Source organism: Scylla paramamosain, unplaced genomic scaffold (genome assembly GCF_035594125.1).
Source record: "Scylla paramamosain isolate STU-SP2022 unplaced genomic scaffold, ASM3559412v1 Contig20, whole genome shotgun sequence".
In the NCBI taxonomy this organism is placed as follows: Eukaryota; Metazoa; Arthropoda; class Malacostraca; order Decapoda; family Portunidae; genus Scylla; species Scylla paramamosain.
Window position 1 is genome coordinate 1,042,501 of NW_026973685.1, and position 9,715 is coordinate 1,052,215.

The 9,715-nt window shown below is 43.9% G+C and overlaps 1 long non-coding RNA gene across 1 annotated transcript in view; it reads right to left on the reverse strand.

Annotated features, from left to right (window-relative positions):
- The window catches only part of LOC135097443 (uncharacterized), a 24,321-nt gene extending 14,606 nt beyond the window's left edge, over positions 1-9,715 (reverse strand). The window contains exon 1 of the long non-coding RNA XR_010265707.1: positions 9,581-9,715. This is a non-coding gene — a long non-coding RNA (uncharacterized LOC135097443). The remainder of the gene's footprint in view (positions 1-9,580) is intronic.

The following is a 9,715-nucleotide window of genomic DNA, read 5'->3' on the forward strand; positions in this document are numbered from 1 at the left end:
CTTCGGAACCTACAAGGCGGTGGTTTGGATTCAGTTTTGCTTTTCCTGGGTTTTGTTTGCGCGTCTCCAAACAAAGGCCACGAGAAGCAAAGGTGTGAATCCAAACGACTGCTTTGTAGTGATGCGCTCCGTGTTAGAGCAGAGGTGACGCCCTCACTGTGACTGAGCGCTGGCGTCCTACGAGGCCTGCACGCAACACACCACCTGCACAACAACAACAACAACAGCAACAACAACATCTACCACTACTAGCAGCAGCAGTAGCAGTAGCTGTAGCTAGGAGTTCAGGACTGGCGCGTGGCCGTAAGGGGAATCTTCCTTTGAGGGAGGAGCAGCAGGTGACCTGAAGTCTCATGGCCTCATGGCCTGGCCTGTCTTGTTCATGCTCAGCCTGAGGGCCTGACCTGTCACAGACCTGCCCTCAATGATTTGGCGGCGTGGTTGGCAGGGTGGTTGGCGCCACCCTCAACCCATATACCCACCATTGCAGAACATGGCGGCGAGGCACTGCTGCTTTCACTTCACCTTGCCTCCTGCAGGGCTGAAGTAAGGCATAGCCTGGTGTGCTGTAGCGGTGCACGTCAGCACCTGCACGAGGGCGGCCAGCGCCACCTGCCTCCTGAAGACGGCCACCCCGTTCGCCACGCAGCGCACAGTGACGGGGGTCTGCCGTCCTCCCCAGCAGCCCAGGCCCATCTTGGCTACCTGGGCAGGACTGAGGGTTCCGCTCCCCCACTGGAGAAGGTGAACGAAGCACTGCGGCGCAGCACCCGGCCTGGGAGGGGACAGCCGCACACTCGCTGAGTCACGGGGCAGCCTCAGCCGCGCGGGGACACGCAGACAGTTGTTCTGTTGTTTCGTTGTGACGTCTGTCCGAAAAAGAAAATCCTGTTGCGTTGTGGTTCTGCGCTGAACAAATTTCATGGATGGAGTGAATGAATGAGTGTGACATCATGGTGACTCCCTCACCTGCACACACACCTGAGGGCGCCACAGTGAGGCTGTGACGCACACGCCGCGCACAGAGAGAAACAGAAAGAGAGAGAGAGAGAGAGAGAGAGAGAGAGAGAGAGAGAGAGAGAGAGAGAGAGAGAGAGAGAGAGAGAGCCAAGGGACAGCGAAAAAAACAGAAAAAAAGGAAAAGCCAGGAAAACGAAAAAGGAAAAAAAAGGGAAAACGGGGAAAAAAAAGATGTAGGAAACGAAGCATTTTTCCACCACACGAGCGCAGAGAATGAAGACAAAATATCCGTCCATTTTGTATCATTAACCTAACCACGCTGGCCTGCCCTAGATAGCGACTAAATTTACCGTTAATGTACAGTACTACACATCCATTGTATTACCTCCTGCACTTTACTACTAACCTACACCCTCCCTGGTACCGCGGCTAGTGTAAACAAAGGCCACACACCGCCAAGGCCTCGTCCTCTAAATATTTAAAACGATCTCCCAAAACCTGCTTCTTTTTACGTGCAGTAGACGAATGGTATAAAAAGATTGCGTAAGGGAAGCCATAAGGAAAATGTTTTGGCAGAATGCTATAGTGTTTTTGCTTGGTGTAATGGAGACTTATTTTCTTTCTCCCTCTTTCTCTAAATACTTAACACGATCTCCCAGAACCTGCTATTTATTTATTTATTTATTTTTTAAGTACAGCAGACGAATGTTGTAGAAAAAATGACATACTCGTAAGAGAAGCCATAATGGAAGAAGGGTGTAGTTTTGTTGCTTGGTGTAGTGGAGACGAATTATTGGTAGTTTTTCTCCCTGTGGCTTCTGTTCGAACAAAGAAGATCTGGTATAGAAGAGTTGCATTAAGAGAAGCGAATAAGGAAAACGTATTGGTAAAATGTTATAGTTTTGTTGCTTGGTGTAATGTTGTTTTTTTTTTCTTTGTCCTTTAGCATTTATGTGGAAGCGTGCACTAGAGAGATCAGTTGTTGTAAGTGTGTTGTAGTAAGAGCGTGTTGTAGTAAGAGTGTGTTGTGGTAAGAGTGATTTGCAGTAAGAGTGTGTTGTAGTAAGAGTGTGTTGTAGTAAAAGTGCGTAGTTGTAATGATAAGGGAAGCGTATTGAGGGAAGATTATATAGACAAACTAGACGAAAAAAGATTAGACATATTAAACAAAAATAGGGAAATTAAACAAAACAAAAATTAGACAGTGAACAAAAGATTTGACAAGTAAAATAAAAGAATAAACATAAAACAACAAATAAAACAGATAAAACAAAAGATTAGACAGATTAGACAAAAGATTAGAGAAATCAGACAAAAGAGAATTAGACAGATTAAACATAAGAAGAACAGACAGATGAAACAGAAAATAATTAGATAAATTAGACAAAAGAAGATTAGACAAAAAAAAAGATTAGGCAGATTACACAAAAAATAGACAAATTAAACAAAAGACGATTAGACAGATTAGACAAAAGGAGATTAAACAGACTAAACAAAAAAAAGATTAAAGAGATTAAACAAAAGAGGATTAGACAATTAGACAAAATAATAGACAGATTAGAGAAAAGATTAGACGGAGTGGACAAAAGATTAGACAAATTAGACAAAATAAGATTAGACAAAAGTACACATACGGATGACGGGTGAAAATATGTAAAGTACCTCCATACAGACACTGCCACGTGAAGACCTAAGAACTTGAAGCAACTTCCCTAATTTTTTACGTTCTCATGTTCACCTAATCTCTCTCTCACATATCATCCCTCGACCTGATCTAATTTTAATCCAATCCAATCCTATTCAGCCCTATCCTATCGCATCCAGACCCCCAGTGAGGTCTTCCCAGTCCTTAACACCCCCGCCCTCACTTGCACAGCCAGCCCTTGGGAAATCAGGGCTAAGGGACGACTGTAGGAGAGTCTTCTTATGGTACAGTAGGAGGTAGAAATCCTACTCTCTCTCTATCTCTTTCTCTCTCTCTCTCTCTACTCTTTCCCCCTGATTTCTCTCTCTCTCTCTCTCTCTCTCTCTCTCTCTCTCTCTCTCTCTCTCTCTCTCTCTCTCTCTCTCTCTCTCTCTCTCTCTCTCTCCTCCGTCCTAATCTTTCGCCATTCTTCTTATTTTTTTCCTATTCTCACTTTCCTTGTTTCTCTCTCTTTTCCTACTCTTGGTTTTGTGCATTCTCTCTCTCTCTCTCTCTCTCTCTCTCTCTCTCTCTCTCTCTCTCTCTCTCTCTCTCTCTCTCTCTCTCTCTCTCTCTCTCTTCTTACCTCTCATTTCCTCCCTTCACATATCTTTACAGCCTCTCCCCCTCCTTTCCCCCTCCTTTCTCTTTTCTACACCTCTTTCCCTCTCTTTCACACATCTTCATATTCTGTCTTCCCTTCCTTCCCTCCTGTCCTTATCTCCCTCCCTCCCTCCGCCCATCCTTCATATGTTTATCTCCTTTCCTTCCCTCCTTCACACATTCTTATCTTCCTCCCTCCTGCATCCTCTCCTCCTCTCCTTCTAACTTGACGCGTAAGGAAAAAGAAGGAATGTATTATTATTATGCTGGGACGAACATTTTTAAAACTTCTTTCTTTTTCTTCAGTTCTTCCTGTTTTTTTTTCTTTTTTGGTTCATGTTTTCATTTCATTCGTAATATTATCGTTATTGCTATTTTTGTTATTCATTATTGTTATTATTACATGTTGTCGTGATTATCAAAACGGCTTCACCATCACAAACGACAACAACAACAGCAACAACAACAATAACATCAACAACAATAACTGGTACCCCTCCTATATAAAAACAAAAGCAACAACAATTACTACTACTCTTACTACTACTACTACTACTACTACTACTACTACTACTACTACTACTACTACTACTACTAGCACTACTACTACTACTACTACTACTACTACTACTACTACTACTTTCACTACTACTACTACTTTTACTACTACTACTACCGCCACTACCACTACCACCACCACCACTACTACTACTACTACTACTACTACTACTACTACTACTACTACTACTACTGCTGCTACTACAAATAGCATAAGAAAAATTAGCAGCAGAAAAGAAAAATTCGCATCAGAGAGAGAGAGAGAGAGAGAGAGAGAGAGAGAGAGAGAGAGAGAGAGAGAGAGAGAGAGAGAGAGAGAGAGAGAGATTGTTGTTTTCCATCTTATTATGATTTCTTGCACGCCATCACGTTTCCTTGCACCTACTTTTCTCCCTCCTCCTCCTCCTCCTCCTCCTCCTCCTCCTCCTCCTCCTCCTCCTCCTCTCTTCCCTCTCCTCCTCCTCCTCCTCCTCCTCCTCCTCCTCTTCCTCCTCTTCGACACAACACGGCTGCCTCATCATTCAGGGAGCGGCGCCCCCACCTTAGGAAACCCTAGATATGACCACGAGAGTACTGATACGGGTGGGAGGAGAAGGGAAAGATGGGGGGTATGAGAGAGAGAGGGAAGTGCTTAAGGGAGCGAGGAGGGAGAAGGGGAGAGGTAGGAGTAAAAAATATGTTGGTTATTCTCTTCCACTGCTGAAGGAAGGAGGAGGAAGGGAAGATGGAGGACGAAGAAGGAGAGGAAGAGAGAGATGGAGGAGCAAGGAGAGAAAGGGTGATGTGGGAGGAAGGAGGGAAGAGAACCGTACGTAGGTGGAGGAAAAGATTGGTAGATTTTTCTTTATCTTTTTCTCGTTCTCTTTCGTTTGTCTGCTTCCCTGTTGATTAACTTAGTGCTCTCTCTCTCTCTCTCTCTCTCTCTCTCTCTCTCTCTCTCTCTCTCTCTCTCTCTCTCTCTCTCTCTCTCTCTCTCTCTCTCTCTCTCTCCCTTATATATATACCATTCACTCACTTTTCGTTTTCTGATCTTTTGTCTCACATTCTACAATTCTCATTCACTTTCTTTCTATCTCCTTCACTGCTTTTGCTCTACATTTTGTCTCTCCTTCAGTCCTCCTTTCCTTTATTTTTTTCTCTCTTTCAATCCCTCTTTATCATATTTCTTTAATTTTCATATTTTTCATTCTTTCTTTTTTTCTTTTGCACATGTCTGGTATCTCTTTGTAGATTACCTCCTTTTCTTTCCCCCTCCTTCTCTTCCCTCCGTCTCACCATCTTCCCTCCCTCCTGTCCCTGAATCTTCCTGTACGTTCTCCCTTCTCTCCCTCCCTTCCCTCTCTTTCTTCCCTCTCTCCTTCTCTTCTCTCCCTGCTTCCTGTCCTTCCTTCCCCTTCCTTCCGTCCCTCCTTCATCATTCTCTTTCTTCCTTCCTTCTTCCCTTCTTTCCTTTACGTCCCTCCCTCCCCCTTTTCTTCCCTTCCTTCTCTCTATCCTATCCTTACATCTTTCCTTTTCGTCCTCCCTCCCGCCGTTCCCTCCTTGGATTTGCGACTCCCAGACCACAACAGCCGCTGCACATGTCTCACTACGAGCCGAGAAAACCTAATGATACCAACTTCTGAAGGAGTTTTCGGTCCGTTCTGTTCGCTGGAAACTTCGTGGAATCTGTTCTTGCTTACAAAACACTTCACTCTTCCACTGTTCGTCCTTTCTTCTTCCCCGAACTTCCAACTACAAAGTCGTAACTCGTAACTCTTTCTCACGACCACTTTATGTTACTAATCACTCGCTAATTCGTCGTAAACTTGTGTGTTTCTTCGTATTTTGTACTTTGTGGTTTTCTTTATTTAATCTTTTTCTCTCTTTCGTTCTTTTTTTCTTTCTTTTTGCTTTTTCCCGTTCTTTGTTCATAGTTTTCTGGCTCTCTTTCCTTCTTTTCTTTGTTGTCAGTTTTTTTGTTTTTCACACTCACCCCTCACCTTAAAAGCGGCAGCCTGAGGGGTCACACACACACACACACACACACACACACACACACACACACACACACACACACACACACACACACACACACACACACACACACACACACGCACACACGCACGGCCACAAAGCGACAGGACGCCAATAACTGAGCCCTTCCCCTCTTTTTCCCCTCCTCGTACACACTGTTCCCCTCACTTGCCTCTTATTCCTCTCTTCATCACCTATTTTCCTATCTCCCTTTTCTGTTTTCCCCTTTGTGTTAAATGTTTTGTCTTGTGTCCCTCTTCTTTTTTTACATCCTTTTGAGTTTTTTTTTTTTCCAGAAGATACGAGTATATATAAGAAGTAACCCTGAGAAGAGGAGGAGGAGGAGGAGGAGGAGGAGAAGGAAAAAGAGAGGAGGAATCCAAATCAACATGAACACTTTAAAACTCTCACTCGACTTGGTGATAATAAAACAATAAAAACTCAAGTCTCAATTTTCTGCGAATGAGGAGGAGGAGAAGGAGGAGAAGTAGGAGGTGGAAGAGGAGGAGGAGGAAGAGGAGAAGGAGGAGGAGGAGGAGGAGGAGGAGGAGGAGGAGGAGGAGGAGGAGAGCGAGAACAGTGATAGCTAGGATAAACAGTGAATACTAAAACAACAAGATAGACGATGAGAAAGACAATGAAGAAAAGGAAGAAGAGGAGGAGGGATAAGAAGAAAAGATTGAAACATCCTCAAACATTTTATCATACTTGCAGATTATTTACATTGTGACTATTTAAAGTACATGAAGAAAATAAGGTGCCAATAGTCCATATAAAGCATTTTTTTTTTATTTGGCCAAAACAACAAAAAAAAAAAAAAAAAAAAAAATAAGAGGAGAAAGAGGAGGGGAGGAAAATGAAAACGACGAAGATGGCAAGGATGAGGAGTGAACAGAACAAGGAGGAGAAGAGAGACGATAAGAGAAACAAGGAAGATGAGGAGGAGGAGGAATAAGAAGAAAAAAAAAAGGAGGCTGAAAACGATAATAGCAACGAACAGTACAATGACAGAAAAGACAAGAAGAGACGATGAAACAGACAAAGAAGAGGAAGAGGAGGAAGAAGAAGAGAACGAGGATGAAAACGATGATAAAGATGAACAATAAACAGAATAATGAAAGAAAAGACAAGGAGACGGTGAAAGAGACAAGGAAGAAGAAAAGGAGGAGGAGGAGGAGGAGGAGGAGGAGGAGGAGGAAGACAGGAAGAAAGAGGAATCGCTGCTCTCTCACAGGTCGTTTGGCAAATTGATTGAGGCTGGAAATCGTGATATGATCTTTCTCCCTATCCTCTGTCTTCCTCCTCTCCCTCTCCTTCCTCTCCTTCCTTCCTTTCTCCCTCCATTTCTTCTTCTCCATGGAACAGAGACCACCACCATCACCATCTTTACCTCATTCCCATCTTCCTCTATCTCCCTTTTCTCGTTACCTGCCTTCTTTTCTCCCTTCTCTCTCTCTCTCTCTCTCTCTCTCTCTCTCTCTCTCTCTCTCTCTCTCTCTCTCTCTCTCTCTCTCTCTCTCTCTCTCTCTCTCTCTCTCTTCGTCTCCCTTTCTCGCCTTACCGCGTGATACGTCTCTTTGAGCGTATATGTCCCTTCTCGACGTTCCTTTTTGCTTGGGTCAAAATAGGAGGAGAAGAAGGAGGAGGAGGAGGAGGATGCATTTAGTCCTGTTTCTGAGGGTATGTCTGCGGAAAGTCTTCTCCAGTAGTAGTAGTAGTAATAGTGGTAGTAGTAGTAGTAGTAGAAGTAGTAGTAGTAGTAGTAGTAGTAGTAGTAGTGGTGGTGGTGGTGGTGGCAGTGGTGGCAGTGATAGTGGTGGTGGCGGTGGTAGTGGTAGCGGTGGTGGCGGTGGTGTTGGTGGCGATGGTGGTTTAAGGTTTTTATAAGGTTTTATAAGGTTTAGTACAAATATGAAAATTCATAAGGCATATTCTGCCGAGCCGAAGCTCCCTGGCAGAAAGGCAATGAAGTTCGGGTGATTCACTCAGCACTGACTGGCAACACACAAATAATATAATTATAATTATAATATAATTATAGAAGTAATAATCAGTAAATTTGACAATATTTTTATAATAAAAGAGCAAACTAGTAACAAAGAAAATACATAAACATAAATACCTTGAACTTTCTTTTGCTATTATATGCTAAAGAACCATTTTTAAATTATAGTTGTAGAAAGTAGTGGCAGGTAGAATCAAATCATTATTTGGTGGCGGTGGTGATGGCAGTAGTAGTCGTAGTGGTGGTGGTGGTGATGGTGGTGGTGGTGATGGTGGTGGTAGTGGAGGGTGGTGGCAATAATGATGTATGTTGCAGAAGGGCTGTGTTTCCTTGAGTGAGTACGAGTCTCTTGCAGTATCAGTAGTAGTAGTAGTAGTAGTAGTAGTAGTAGTAGTAGTAGTAGTAGTAGTAGTAGTGGTAGTAGTAGTAGTAGTAGTAGTAGTAGTAGTAGTAGTAGTAGGAGTCGTAGTAGTAACAGTAGAAGTAGTAATAGTGGTAGCAGTGATGGTGGTGGTGGAGGGTGGTGGCAATAATGATAATGTGTGGTGAAGAAGGGTTGTGTTTCCTTGAGGGAGTGAGTACGAGTGTCCTGCAGTACCAGTAGTAGTAGTAGTAGTAGTAGTAGTAGTAGTAGTAGTAGTAGTAGTAGTAGTAGCAGCAGCAGCAGCAGCAGCAGCAGCAGCAGCAGCAGCAGCAGCAGTAGTAGTAGTAGTAGTAGTAGTAGTAGTAGTAGTAGTAGTAGTAGTAGTAGTAGCAGCAGCGCAGCAGCAGCAGCAGCAGCAGCAGCAGCAGCAGCAGCAGCAGCAGCAGCAGCAGCAGCAGCAGCAGCAGCAGCAGCAGTAGTAGTAGTAGTAGTAGTAGTAGTAGTAGTAGTAGTAGTAGGTGGTGGTGGTGGTAGTGGTGGTGGTGGTGGTAGTAGTGGTGGTGACAATAATGATAATGCGTGGTGTAGTAGGAGTGTTTCTCTGAGAGAGCATGAAGAATGGAACAATTGGACGGAAGAGAAGAGAAGAGAAGAGAAGAAAAGAAAAGAGAAAAGAAGAGAAGAGAAGAGAAGAGAAGAGAAGAGAAGAGAAGAGAAGAGAGGGAGTATGAATCATTGCTGACAGAAAAGAAACATCAATAACAGGAAGACAGTGTAGTATGACTCTCTCTCTCTCTCTCCTCTCTCTCTCTCTCTCTCTCTCTCCTCTCTCTCTCTCTCTCTCTCTCTCTCTCTCCTCTCTCTCTCTCTCAGACACTGTCTTGTGATATATTATTCTTTTCATTGAATTATTTTTTTGTTCATGTATTTCCAGAAAGAGTAATGTAGATAGATAATGACAACAAGAGAGACAGAGAGAGAGAGAGAGAGAGAGAGAGAGAGAGAGAGAGAGAGAGAGAGAGAGAGAGAGAGAGAGAGTGTGTGTGTGTGTGTGTGTGTGTGTCTACTTAATACAGGAGTTGGTGAAGGCAGGAACAGACTCATATCCACGAAAAAAGAACTCTGAGCTCTTTCCATAGGGGGACGGCCGGCTGTCTCCAGAGACCAGCAGCAGACTGCACAGTACACACACACACACACACACACACACACACACACACACACACACACACACAAACACTCGCTGTACAAGTGTGTTTTCTAAGCGTCGCTTTCTTGAATTTGAGTGAGGCACGCCTCTTCCTGTGGCACTTACAGAGAGCCTAACTGCTAAACGAAACGAGTGGCCATTGGCGGTGCGTGTGTGTGTTTGTGCAGGAGGAGTACTCACCTAGAGACGCAACACTCCTTTCCTGACGCGGCAACACACGCACAGGGCGGTCACTGAATGATTACAGGTACAGCGTACAAAAAATTTATAACACCACTTTCGGGCACAACACAGGCAACACTAAACAAAGGAAAA